General features: G+C 45.4%; 1 pseudogene; it reads right to left on the bottom strand.

Moving 5' to 3' along the window:
- Nucleotides 1-11856, bottom strand: part of LOC787243 (coiled-coil domain-containing protein 3-like) — a 117623-nt pseudogene extending 105767 nt beyond the window's left edge.
- Between the last annotated feature and the right edge of the window lie 2201 nt (nucleotides 11857-14057).

A 14057-nucleotide genomic window follows, 5' to 3' on the forward strand; every position in this document is an offset into this window, starting at 1 on the left:
TTCTTACACATCAGGAGATGGCTCCAAGCTGGATTTCCACCAACAAGAACATCCATGCAAAGGACAAGCCTGCAGAGCTCTGTGCCCATCAGCCACAGGAAGAGACTACTTCCCGACAGCCAGCAGCATTTACAAGTGACCTCCTAAGGCCTTCACCAAACTACAGGGGTATCTCTGGGTTTTCTGTTTCCCTCACTTTTCTGACTCTTTTGTTTAAAAAAAAATGCACATTTCTTCATAGAATGCCAGTGGAAGGAAAACAGGCCTTCAATTTTTAGACCTCAATTTGCAAAAAACTTGGAGCTTTTTGTTTTTTTTTTAATTAAAGCACCACATAATTTAAAATTTTTACACGTTCTAATTATTCTGTTACAAAACACCAAACTTATTGCACAGGGTCCCCATGCAAAGGCCCCCTCTCAGCAGGACAGCCACAGATTCCACCATGAAAGGGCAGCAAGGTGCCCTCCTCCCTTCTTTTCTGCCTGGGTGGCCACCAGATCTTTAAATCATTGCACCCTACTAAATTTCTAGGGTGCAACTGGTGGACCCTTCCCTTTCCCATCCCAGCAGGTGGTCAAGGGCCTGCTGGGCAGCAAAGTGGCAGAAGCAGGGCTGGGCCAGCCAGCCAGAGTAAGAGTTATGAAGTCCCTGCAGGTGAAATCACCTGGCAGGACAAATCCCTTGGACTTCCAGCAGGCACTAGGCTGCTTGGGAAAACCCACATGGGTCTGAGCTTTATGCGAAGGAGTAAAGCCATAAAGGCCTTGACCCCAAAGGTGAGGCCTTTCCGCAACTGCCAGGTTAGGGGGCTCCGAGACTGTGCCAACAGAGAGGGCGGGATATGTGGTTCCCTGCTCCACCGAGTCCCAGTTCCCTTACCTGTTGTCCGCACCCTTCCGCTCCGCTCACTGGATGCCGATCCCTGGGGACCCAGGAGTGCATAAAATGGGCGTTTGCAGCCACAATGGCGACCCCTGAGAGCACAACTGGGACTCCCTGCCCGGGACGCGCTCCCAGTGCACCACCCTGCCCACCCCAGCATGCACTCCTGGTGCACCCCGCCCCCACACCAACTTCCAGGAGAGGCCCGCGGGCCTTGCTACTGCCCCAGGTGAAACACAAGGACAAGCAAATCCACCCCACAGAGACAATCCAAGTTTTTTATCAGCTGATCTGTCTATGATTCAGGGATAAAACTGACTACAGAAAGGAAAGATCACCTGACCTAGGAGGGTCATGATATTCTATAGAACCAGACAAAATTGGTAACAAGGAAACTTCTTTTTTTCTTGGAAACCCTAAAGCTGGTTCTTTTGCATATGCAATTAAAAATAATTAGCTTGTTACAAAGGCCTGCCTAGGGCAACGCTTGAAGTTAATCCTTGCCACAGAATTCAACAACTTCCCTGGTGGCTCAGACGGTAAAGTGTCTGCCTATAATGTGGGAGACCCGGGTCCAATCCTTGGGTCAGGAAGATATCCTGGAGAAGGGAATGGCAACCCACTCCAGTATTCTTGCCACCACCTGCCTCCCCCAACCCTCGGCCCCCCCCCCAAAAAAAGTGGCTTAAGGAAATATTTTAAATATCAGGTGGAAAACTAGAAGATCCTTTGTCTGTCTGTCTGGATTTATGTGTGTCTCAGTGTGAGTCTACTGTTTTTTTTATAATATTGCTCAAGTTCTGAGTTCTTATTTAAATGGTCTCAAGAAAAGGAAGCCCTTACAAATCAAACAGTTGGAAATACAAGAAAACATTGACCTAAATGAATTTCAGATTCACGTGAACTGGGAAATAGTCAATATTAAATATTTAGTATTTTTTTTCGCTACTCTACGATAGACATGTCTAAGAGTAATTAAGCACAAAATTTTCATAATGCCTAGGTTTATTATAAGTTAAAAATTGCTATATTGTTATATCTGTCACAAGCTTGTCAACAAGAAAATACCTCTAAACAACAAAAAAAACTAAAAAATGTAAATATGATATGAGCTTTTAGATAAATATTAACAATAATTATACTCTAAAATTTATATTTTTATAAATATATTAATATTGTATTTTAGAAGTTTTTCTCAACATTGAAACTCTGGTATCTAACACAGCAGCTGCCTCATGGCAGTCACTCAACAGTCACTTGCTAAAGACTGGACTCAACAATTCCACAAAATGAGGTGTTTTACTGATATAATGTCATACATGTCCACACTCCATGTAATATCCATGGGCTGGAAACAGTGTAACTACCTATCAACAGGGAACTTGATTAAATACACAATAGGGCATTAACTGGAGAAGGCAATGGCACCTCACTCCAGTACTCTTGCCTGGAAAATCCCATGGATGGAGGAGCCTGGTAGGCTGCAGACCATGGGGTCTCCAAGAGTTGGACACGACTGAGCGACTTCACTTTCACTTTTCCCTTTCATGCATTGGAGAAGGAAATGGCAACCCACTCCAGTGTTCTTGCCTGGAGAATCCCAGGGACGGGGGAGCCTGGTGGGCCACCGACTCTGGGGTCGCACAGAGTCGGACATGACTGAAGCGACTTAGCAGCAGCAGCAGCAGGGCATTAATACAATGGAATAAGACGCAGCTGTTTAAACCAACGTACATGTCTAGATATAGCAACTTACAAGTCTACTTACACATACCCACTTGTGAACAAAGAAGGGCACAACCACGTGTGCACATTGCAGTACCACTGGTACCAAAAGTGTGTGTTAGTCACACAGTCATGTCTGACTCTTTGTGACCCCATGGACTGAAGCCCATCAGGCTCCTCTGTCCATGGGATTCTCCAGGCAGGAATATAGGAATGGGCTGCCATGCCCTTAAAGAAGACAGTGAATCTTGACTGGACTGTTTTTTGGAGGAGAATACTCATTGGAAGCTTACAAGAAACTATTAACAGTGGTTATTCGTTTGGAGGGTAGGTGGGAACTGGGTGGATGGGTCTCAGAGGTGGGAGAAAAAACTCTACTGACTACCATTTTATACTTTCAGATCTGGGAATCCACATGAACATGGTTTATAACTCAGTACATGAATTTTTAAGTTCTCTGAGACCAGATCCCAGTAAATTCTGTTGAATGAATTATAACACACATGAGAGCTTCCCCATCATCTGTTCCCCTCTCCACCACCTACCCTGTCACCATTGCTCCCACTGTCACTGCCCTGGGAAGACACAGGAAGCTTTTTAAAAGTTGCACCATATTTAAGTTTTAAAGCCGTACTTTCTAACTATCCATTTATAGTCATAAACTCCTCCATCACTCTTTACAACTGACAAAGTGCTTTCAAACCTATGATCTAATTGGGTCCTTAGGACAACCTGAGACAGTTTATATGTTTTGAAAATGAAAGTCGCTCAGTGGTGTCTGACTCTTTGTGACACCATGGACTATAGAGTTCATGGAATTCTCCAGGCCAGGATACTGGAGAGGATAGCCTTTCCCTTCTCCAGGGGATTTGCCGACCCAAGGATTCAGCCCAGGTCTCTTGCACTGCAGGGGGATTCTGTACTAGTTGAGCCACAAGGGAAGCCCAAGAATACTGATGTGAGTAGCCTATCCCTTCTCCAGCAGATCTTCCTGACCCAGGAATCAAACTGGTGTCTCCTGCATTGTAGGCAGATTTTTTTACCAACTGAGCTATCATGGAAGGAGAAAACTGAAGTTTTGGGAAATTAAGGGTTCTGCTTGAGGTCACGCCTCTGAAAATGGCACAGCCAATCCTGATTGCCTAATGAGGATGGCACCTCCCTCACCATCCTTTCCAACTCTAAAAAGGGAAAAAAGAAAGATGACAGGAGGTCTTCCACAGATTTTATGTCAGCCCCATGACACTGTAGGTTGGATTGATGTATGTGTGGGTCAGTCTGAGTCACGGTTCCGGGGGACAGGACTTTCTGAGAGAGGAAAACAGCCAACTTTTGTTTTGATTGTTACACTCACCCAGCAGGGAAGGAAAAATGAAAGGAAAATGTTCTTGGCTGGCATGGAGAGAACTCTGCCAGAAAATGGGATGGATGCTCTAACTTGCCAAAGACATCCCTGGAGGCCCCATTAACACCATGATACTGAACCAGAGAGATGCTGAACACTTAGGAGTGCTGCTGATTCCCTGGCAACTTTTGAAAGCAAGCTTATGTTTCCACTGACTGAAGCAAGGGGCGGGGGCGTTGGGGGAGGGGAGAGTGGTGGGATGTCTAAGGATGGAGTTAGGGAATGGGAGGATTTGGCTGCTGAGAACAGAGTTGCAGGTTGTCCTGGGTACGTATCACAAAAAGTTTCCCTACATCAGATTTTCCTCTGGTTCCATTTCTTAATCTCCGGACTGACCCTAGAGTCCCAGATTCATGTGATGCTGCAAGAGAATGAGAAGGAGGAGATGCACCCTTCATGACCACGATCTAAACACCCTGTTCAAGCTGACTGGGGACTTAGAGAAGAGCAGCAGCAAAAGTGGAAATGATGAGAATTCATCAGTGTGCCCCCTGAATTCATTGTCATCTAAGACACAGCATGTGATATAGGGAAATTGTGTAATGCGCACTGTCCAGGGCCATTCATAATGGTCTCAGAACAAATGAAGGATTCACATGTTCCCATTAGCAAGAGTCTAACTGGAATAAAAAGGTGACCCAAACAGGCTCCTCTGACCCCGTCTAAGATGGAAGACCCATCACCTTAGGAAGAACAGACTGTTTGTGTCGTAACATGATTTATTTACCCTGAATAGGAGAGAAAGCAGGATACTCACCTTCACACAGAAAAAGCAGAGAGGACTTCCCTGGTGGCACAGTGGATAGGAATCCATCTGCCAGAGCAGGGACATTGGTTCAATCTCTGGTCCAGGAAGATTCCACAGCTGCAGATCAACTAGGCCCATGTGCCAAAACTAGTGAGCCCACAACCCACAACTACTGAAGCCCATGTGCTCAGAGCCTGTGCTCTGTGACGAGGGAAGCTACTGCAATAAGAAGCCTGTGCACTGCAACAAAGAGTAGCCTTTGCTTGCCATGACTAGAGAAAACCCCTCATGGCAACAAAGATCCAGCACAACTGAACATAAGTTGTTTTTCTGTTTGTTTGTTTGTTTGTTTTTTAAGGCAGATAATTTTTAGTTTAGTTTTTTTTTTTTTTTCAAGAAAGGAACAAGTAACTGTCCATAACTCTTCATCTAATTCTGACACCTTCAATTCACAACTATGTTAATCACCGCAGAGAAAGTAAAAATTTCTCAAGGAATATCATAAAATATAAATGCTAGCGCCTTAGTTTTATTTTAAACCTAAATTCTCAAATGAACTAGCTAATTTAACTCAGCTCTGATGTAGTACCTTTCAAAGTGGGCAGAAGAAGGAGCCAAGATGTGATACATACAAAGTCCATCGACACCTCAATTTGGCTCTGCAGCAGCTCAGCAACCTGGAACAATTAATTCTCTTCCCCAAAAGCTTCTGACTCAGTGCAAACACACATATCCACCTCTGTTATCTAAGAGACCAGGATGATGAAAGGGAAAAGGAATTCTCCCCAAGATCAACATCTGACCACCCAAAATAGGACTACCTTCACATTAAAACAATTTTCCACAGTCCCATTGTTCTATTTGTTTTGAATGATGGATAATCTAATTGCAGTAAAATGTTAATAGCTTCATTGTGTGAAAACAGGGCTAATCAGTTATATATCTAAAGAGTTTGGGGCTCAGCCCTGAGGTATTTTTGGATCAATATCTGATCTCTTGACATTAATGTACTATTACCAAGGATTTAGTACATGAAGCAAAAATCCAACAAAATGGAGAACCACAGGACCAAGACTAAAAAATTTAATTTGAACATTCTATGGTCTGGCCCAGGCTGGGGATACTCAGGCTTATATTTGGTGGGTCCAGTTCAATGTGGAGTGGGTGCTGGCACAGATTAAGAGTCAGGTAGGAAAAAAAAAAAGAGTGGGGCAGGGGGAAAGAAAGGTGCTTAGATTCATGTGGGGAGTGAAATATATGACAAGCACTCAGAAAACTTTGGCAAATCTTGAAGAGGGGTCAGGGAGTTGATAACTATCAGTAGGGCAGGCCTAAGGAAGGAACCCTGGATAATATATGGAAAGGAAGAATCAGCACTTTTCCACAGTTGGATGTACTTGCCCACGATGAGAACAGTTTCTGTGCAAAGAACATGAAGAAAGCCTCCAGGTGCCATGGAGCCCTGGGCAGGAGGTTTGGAAGAACAAGGCCACTCCCCTAGGCCAACCCCCCAGACAAGAGAAAGACAGCGCCCCCACCAAGGGCACCACAGATGGGGGAAAGAAGGAAACCACCTAATACATGCACACTGGTTCATTAACCCACATCAGAACTGTCTCCTGTGGTCTGTCACGTGGTCCTATAAACATTTTGGTGGGAGACTGGGAGCGATGGGCCACAGCCTCCCTGCTCCCCTGGCTCAGTTGTGACAATGTCTCTGCTCAGAGAAAGCGATAGTCCTCGAAATATCCCCACAACTCAGGCACCTGTCTCAGGCTGAAAGATGCCTTTTCTATCTTCATGCGCAGAGTGATCTGGATCCTTCTGTTCCATGGGAACTAGATCCTACCACTAAGGGTTTGCATGCTGCAACTGAAGATCTTGCATGCTGCAAGGAAGATTGAAGATCCAACATGCCACAACTAAGACCCAGCAGGGCCAAGTAAAAACATACATAAGTATTTGAAATCAACAACAGAAGTAGTCATAACAGCTCAGTGTATTGAGTCAAACACCTCACTAAAGGCTTTACCTATTGACATTCCCTACATAGTTAAATCATGTCACATCTGCCCTAAGATACAGATGTTACGATGGCTTCCAATTTACAGAAGAGGAAACTGAGGCACAGCATGCCAACCTTCAGCCCATCTTGTCCCCTCACTCTGTGAGGAACCTCATGCCACACAGTACAGCCTGAGGACTCCAGACTTTATGAGCAGTGCTTGTCAACTTCTAGGAAGGCTGTGGAGAGGGTGAAAAATACTTCTTGATCTGGACTTTGGAAGAGGACTCTTGACTCCCTTGCTCACAACATTCATATGAGTCATAGCTCTCTTATTATTTTGCTGTAGCATAGGGTATAGCCAATTCTTACCTTAGTATCTTCTTGGACCTCCCAGTCACTGGAGAAAGTTGCCAGCTGCTGCCCTTGTGAACAGTTTGAAAACTGGAAAAGGCTAGAAAACATCCTTCTGTTCTCTTGAGTGTCTGGAAAGATGGCATCTTGCCATGAGGCAAGAGCTTATAGTTCTCATCCATCCTAATTGGAAAAAAAAAGAGGCAAGAGCTGTAGACTGGACACCCATGGGGTGTACCATCTTGAATCAAGAGTCAACAGAAGACTGTAACAGTGTTGCCAGTTATACAACATTTTTTTTATTATTTCATACTTTAATTACAATGTTGTGCTAATTTCTGCCGTAAAGTGACTCAGTTATACATATACATACATTTTTTTACTATCTTTTGCATTATGGTTTATCCCAGGAGATTGGATATGGTTCCCTGTGCTAAGGTAGGACCTTGTTGTTTATTGCAAATGTAACAGTTTGCATCTGCTAACCCCAAACACCCAGTCCATCCGTCTCCCTCCCTCCATTCCCCTTGGCAACCACAAGGTTATTCTCTGTATCCATGAGTCTGTTTCTGTTTTGTATTTAGGTTCATTTGTGCTATATTTTACATTCCACATATAAGTGATATAATATGGTATTTATTCTTCTCTTTGTGACTTACTCCACTTAGTATAATTATCTCTAGTTCCATCCATGTTGCTGCAAATGGCATTATTTCTTTCTCATTATGGCTGAGTAATATTCATATATACATACCACATTTTCTTTAATCATTCAACTATCAAGGGACATTTAGGCTGTTTCATATCTTGGCTGTTGGGAATCGTGCTGCTATGAACATGGGGGCACATGTTATTCCTGAATTACAGTTTTGTCCAGGGACATGCCTATGAGGGGGACGGCTGGGTCATATGGTGGTCCTATGAATTTTCTGAGGATCCCCCCATACATAGTGGCTACCCCAACTTACATTCCCACCAACAGTGTAGGAGGGTTCCCTTTTTGCCACACTCTCTCCAACATTTCCTATTTGTTGTTTTTGATGATAGCCATTCTGCCTGATAGGAGATGGTACCTGGCTGCAGCTTTGATTTCCATTTCTCTCCATTTTGAAGGAGATCATCCCTGGGATTACTTTGGAAGGAATGATGCTAAAACTGAAACTCCAGTACTTTGGCCACCTCATGCGAAGAGTTGACTCATTGGAAAAGACTCTGATGCTGGGAGGGATTGGGGGCAGGAGAAGAAGGGGACGATAGAGGATGAGATTGCTGTATGGCATCACTGACTCGATGGATGTGAGTCTGAGTGAACTCCGGGAGTTGGTGATGGACAGGGAGGCCTGGCGTGCTGCGATTCATGGGGTTGCAACACGACTGAGCAACTGAACTGAACTGAAGAATTAGTGACACTGAGTATATTTTTATGTATCTACTGGCCATCTGCATGTCTTCTTTGAAGAAATGTCTATTAAGGTTTTCTGCCCATTTTCTGCCCATTTTTTGTTGTTGTTGTTGTTGTTGTTGTTGAATTATATGGTCTGTATATTTGAAACTAAGCCCCAGTCTATTGCATCATTTGCAAATATTTTCTCCCATTCTTTAGTGTTTTTTTTTGTTTGTTTGTTTGTTTGTTTGTTTACGGTTTTCTTTGCTGTGCAGAAGCTTGTAAGTTTGATCAGGTCCTCTTTGTTCATATTTGGTTTTATTTCTATTACCTTGGGAGACTGACCTAAGAAAACAAAGGTCCAACTTATGCCAGAGAACATTTTGCCCATGCTCTCTTCTAGGAGTTTCATGGCATCATGTCTTATGTTTAAGTCTTTAAACCATTGTGAGATATTTTTGTGCAGTGTGAGGGCATATTCTAACTTCACTGATTTACACGCAGCTTCCAATTACACATATACATGGCTCACATTAGAGGAGTCACTCTCTCTGATTGTTTCTCTACCTCACACTGCATGTGTCTATCCTTAAGTTTTTCAAAACACATGAACTGGGGGATGGGTGCAGGTGGACATTTGTGTATCTCCCAAGCCACCTTCCTTCTCCTAGTGGAGTGCTCCTTGTTTCCTGGGCAAAGGAAAGCCAATTGCAATGACCCAAGATTCAAGTCCTAGCACTGCTACTTATCTCCTGTTTGACACACAAAGGATTTCTTAAATTCTCTAAGCTCAAATGTACAATCTATAAAACGAGGATGACATCAGCATCCTTCTTTGTTTAATGGTGGTGTAAGGAGTGCATTTTTTTTAAAGTAAGTAAAGTATTTGGCACAAAGTAAGCACAGTATAAAACTTAACATTTTTACAGAACCCTGCATAAAGTACCTGTTGGCAAGATAGAGAAGTTGAGAGAAGGAAAAGGAGAGATGGAAGTGGCACTCCAGCCCAAAGCAGGCATTTGGGGGCTCACCAGGGAGTCTCCACTGCCACTTTCTCCTGTGACACTGACCAGAATCTGTTCTCCTCTCCGAGGGGCCCAGAATAACAGAGGAACGATTTGTATGTGGTTGTTAACACACATCAGGGCAACACAGCCCTGTGAAATAGAAATCTTGTCAGACTACCATTTGACTCTGTATCTCTGCCTTAACGTTTTATAAATATGTCAGAGAAAAAGAGGAAAGAGCTGGCTGACCACCAGAGAGCCAGTGGACAAAACTGTATTTCATTATAAAATCAGAAAAGAAAATAATGTCTTCTTAAGTACTGTGGCTCTTTTTACTTTGGAAAATAAAAAATTATTGTTGAATAGTTTTAGAGCTGGTTTCCCTAAATAAAGACATGTAAAAATCTAAGTTTCTGCATATCAATAAGGTACTACCTCATTCCTCGCCAGTTTTATTTAGAAACTGTACTTCTCCAGTATTTTGTTTTAATTCCACTTAATCTGGCTAAACCACCCAAGCCAACACAGAGCATGCCATGTATTCTAAACTTAGATATTCTGGCTTTAATATGGAAAACAGGTGTTACCGCGAGCTTACGGATGCCCCTCTGTGGAACCTTCTGTCTTCTTTCTCAGTGATGTGAAATCTCAAGAGCTAAAAGTTAGTCTGCAGACCAAGGTCATGGCCATTCCAAATATCCTTAATGCTATGCCACATTCTGGGAAGATGGAACTTATTGTCCAATCGTTATCCGTTAGATTCCATTTTGAGGTTCCTCCCAGTTCCTCTGTATCAGCCTCCTCCTCCAACTGGAGAGAACCAATGCATTAGGGTTCCACCTGCTGTTTTGTATTGCAAACTTCAGTTGAGCCCATAACCTGAACCCTTATCTACATTCATTTCATCGTGACCACATGACAAACTTTCATGGAACTTCACAAGATTCCAGGAGTCTCCCAACAGACAAGGCCTGGTCTAATTCACCTCTCTGTTCTTCAAAGCCCTGTGAGCACCTTCCCAATCCCTTCATGCTCCCGCCCCCAGGCCCTTCCTCTATAAACTTTTGCTATTTGGAAGAGCCTGGCATTGAGGTCTGCTAGCAGCTGATATGAGCGAATCTGAGTGAAACAAGAGGACAGCTGGGCTGCATTCCACACCAGTCCCATCTTGGCATTCAAGCAGGTGTGCAGGACTGAGTAACTACACATTCTTCATCTAACCTGCACCAGATGTTCTGCATCACTTACTAGGATTTAATCTCAACCAACCTTGTTTGGCACATTATGAAGGTGAGGCTCTTGAGGTTCTTGACAAGGTCAGTAAGTTGCTCAAAATGACAGGAAGAATGGAGCCAGAATTCCAACAACCATCTGATTCCAAAGGTGTTTGGATTGGTTTTGACCGCCGTCCACCCCAAACAACTCCCACGGCATCCACTTTAAAATATAGTTTTCCTCCTCTATAAGGATTCCACCTCAATTAGGGTTCCACTTTCTTATTTCAAACTCCAGGAGATGCCATCGCCTGAACTCTTATCCACAGGCATCTCATCTGCACCACAGACCAACTTGCACGGAACTCAACCAGAGAGGGCTCTTGTCCGATTGCCCTTCATACTCCTCAGAGCGCTGTGACCAGGGCCTTCTTCCCCCATTAACCCCCACATAAACCTCTGCTATTGGGGATAGGCTGTTTGTTGCTGGAAACCACCTTGAGCTTTGGCCTGAAACACTCTTCCCTGGTCAAGCACGGGAGCCATCCCTGTTTTTCCAACAGTGTTAGCCAGAGGCACCCAAGATCTCTGTAGACTCAACATGAGGAACACCAAAGAGCAGAAAAAGGGAAGGAGACCAAGGCATCACTTAACATCGCCCAGACAGGATTCTGGAGGAGTTCCTGAGCCTGCTGAGGATAAAGGTATCTCTGCTGGCCATGCCAAGTGCCCGAAGGGATGGTATGGGCAAGAGGTGGCAGGCTCACCTGAGGAAGAAGAAATAGGAGTAATCCTGGACCATGGTGTGGGAGTGACAGGAGAAATAGCCCAGGCCAGTGAGGTTGAGCCTGGAGCCCCCGGGTATCTCGAGCATGCTGCCACGCCTGGTTGCACACCATCTCGATCTCAGCGGAGTAGAAGAGCCCCGCGTGGCTGGCCTCATACTGCCAGGGCAGGTTGTTGTACAGGCCGTGCACCTCCTCGTGCAGCGCCAGCACCTTGGCATGCACGATGATCTTGGCCAGCTCTGCTCGCTCAGGGGTCTCCACTCGGAGGGCAGCTGGCAGCCGCGGGCGGCCTCCAGCCCGCGGGCCAGGCAGAACGTGGCGAGCAGGAGCGGGCGCAGCATGCCGGCGGCGAGGGCGGGCGGCTGGAGCCGCCGGGTGGGCGCCGCGCCCCAGGCGCACTACCCGCAGCGCATGGCCGGGGCGGGGAGCCCCGCGGCGGCAGCGAGAGCGTCAGGGAACCCAAAGTGCCGGGCCCCACCAGCGGGAGGCGCAGCCCGGGGCGCTTGGCTCCGCGCACCGCTGCGAAAGCTCAATGTGCTGCTCCCTCCTCCGCCGGGATACCCCTGTGGGGCCTCGCTTGGGAGGCTTTTAAAAAGGCACGTGGAGGGCCGGCCACCGCCGCCTCCTGCCCGCCCGTGGCTGGGGCGTGGGCGGCAGCGGGAGGGGCGGAGGCGGGAAGCTGTCCAGGGGCGCGGGGTGCTGGGGAGACTGCGCAGTCGGCGCTGGACCGGGAGCCCCAGGGCCGAACTCGGTATTTGCGCCAGCGCGGAAGTCCGCGGCAGAAAAGTCAGTATGGGGAGAGGCGGCCCAGCGCTCTTCTGGCGCCCTGCGCACCGACCAGGTGGAAGCTTTGCAGGCACAAAGCGAGCTCCAGACATGGCCTTCTTAGAATGATTGCTGTTAATTGCCAGGAGTACTCAGAGTACGTTTTTGCATTTTCTGAGTAGTTTATTTACACTCAAATGGCACAAAAATCTAACTTTACCATAGCAGAGTTTACCTTGGAAATTCTGTGTGATCTAATAAACTTTTCTGAATCTCTCTCTCTCCCTTTCCATCTCTCATGTTTTAATGATGCTCTTAGGAAAGCCTACGACATCTGAAAAGCCAAAGCCACATTGCTTGGATTTTCCTACAGCTACATGGTCTCATGATTAACCTCATTCCTACGTTCAGATTCTGAACACCCTACACCTGAGAAATAGATTCAGAAGTTCCAAAGAGCTTTTCATAAGTCAATGAGTGACTCTGAAGAGACCTAAACTCCACAGTTAAATCTTTATTTCTAAATTAGGCAGTTCCTTTTATCTCTCAATTGCCTTAATTATTCTTTATGTGGTAAGAAAAAAAAAAAGATTATTTATAAGTACAAATATTTTGTATAGTCAAAACATCATATATATGAAATAGCATGGATTTAATATACATATCATCATGCATATGTCATACATATTACATTTACAATAAGTTGATAAGCAAAACTGCTGTAAAATGGAAGGCTCTTTGTTCTGCAAGCATCTTATTAACCAGGTTTTCTGAAAGTTTAAGTCTTAGAACTCAGCCAAAGTCTTCTCTGACTGAAAGGAAGAGTTCTTAGGGAATTTGGAAAGGAAAGGTAAGGAGGAAATTGGGGAGGGGGTGGGAAGAGAGAAAATTCCAAGGCCTCACATCCCGTGACAACCAAATCTTCCTGTGATCCCCAAGTCTTCAGTTAGGACAATTAAATTCATGCATGCTTCTTGTGACAGGGCAGAAATCCAGCTAGCAGGAGGCAGGGACTCAGGAGGAAGAGGCCATGAGCAGCATGTTCTCAGGGAACCAGAAGACCCTGGGAAGGCTTTGGGCGTGCCTTGAAGTGAAATGGCCAGGACTCCAGCCAGTGTGGCCCAGCTTCTGAGGGAATGAAGGCTAAAGATCCATAAGGTCACACCAATCCAGAATCCAACCAGTGACTCAATGGACAGATGTGTGCTTAATCGCTCAGTCATGTCCTACTCTTTGCGACCCCAGGGACTGTAGCCTCCCAAGCACCTCTGTTCATGGGATTCTCCAGGCAAGAGTACTGGAGTGGGTTGCCATGCCCTCCTCCAGGGGATCTTCCCAACCCAGAGATTGAACCCAGATCTCCCACATTGCAAGCAGATTCTTTACCATCTGATCCACCAGGGAAGTGGTGACTCAGTGGACCAGATTCTTATTCCTACAAGATCATCTGTGGTGGAAGAGGAAAGAAGTAAGAGTAAGAGCTCCTCACGGACAATAACTAACCTCTACATAGCTGGAAGTCAGCCTGGAGCCTCGAATAATTCTGTAGAAAACAGTTATATTGAGGGAAGCAAGTGGACAGTAGTCCTGATGGTATATGACTCCTCCCAACAACCCCACCACCACCATGGGAGATAGCAGAGTTAAGCTTTTCCCACAAGGAGAAATGGCATTTGAGGATAGCATCAGACATCCTATGTTAGGACTGCCCGTTTGTCTCTGCTTCACTATACGAGTTAAAACGTTTCATAACATCTTAATCTGTTCAGGGTGCCAT

This window comes from Bos taurus, chromosome 10 (assembly GCF_002263795.3).
Source record: "Bos taurus isolate L1 Dominette 01449 registration number 42190680 breed Hereford chromosome 10, ARS-UCD2.0, whole genome shotgun sequence".
In the NCBI taxonomy this organism is placed as follows: Eukaryota; Metazoa; Chordata; class Mammalia; order Artiodactyla; family Bovidae; genus Bos; species Bos taurus.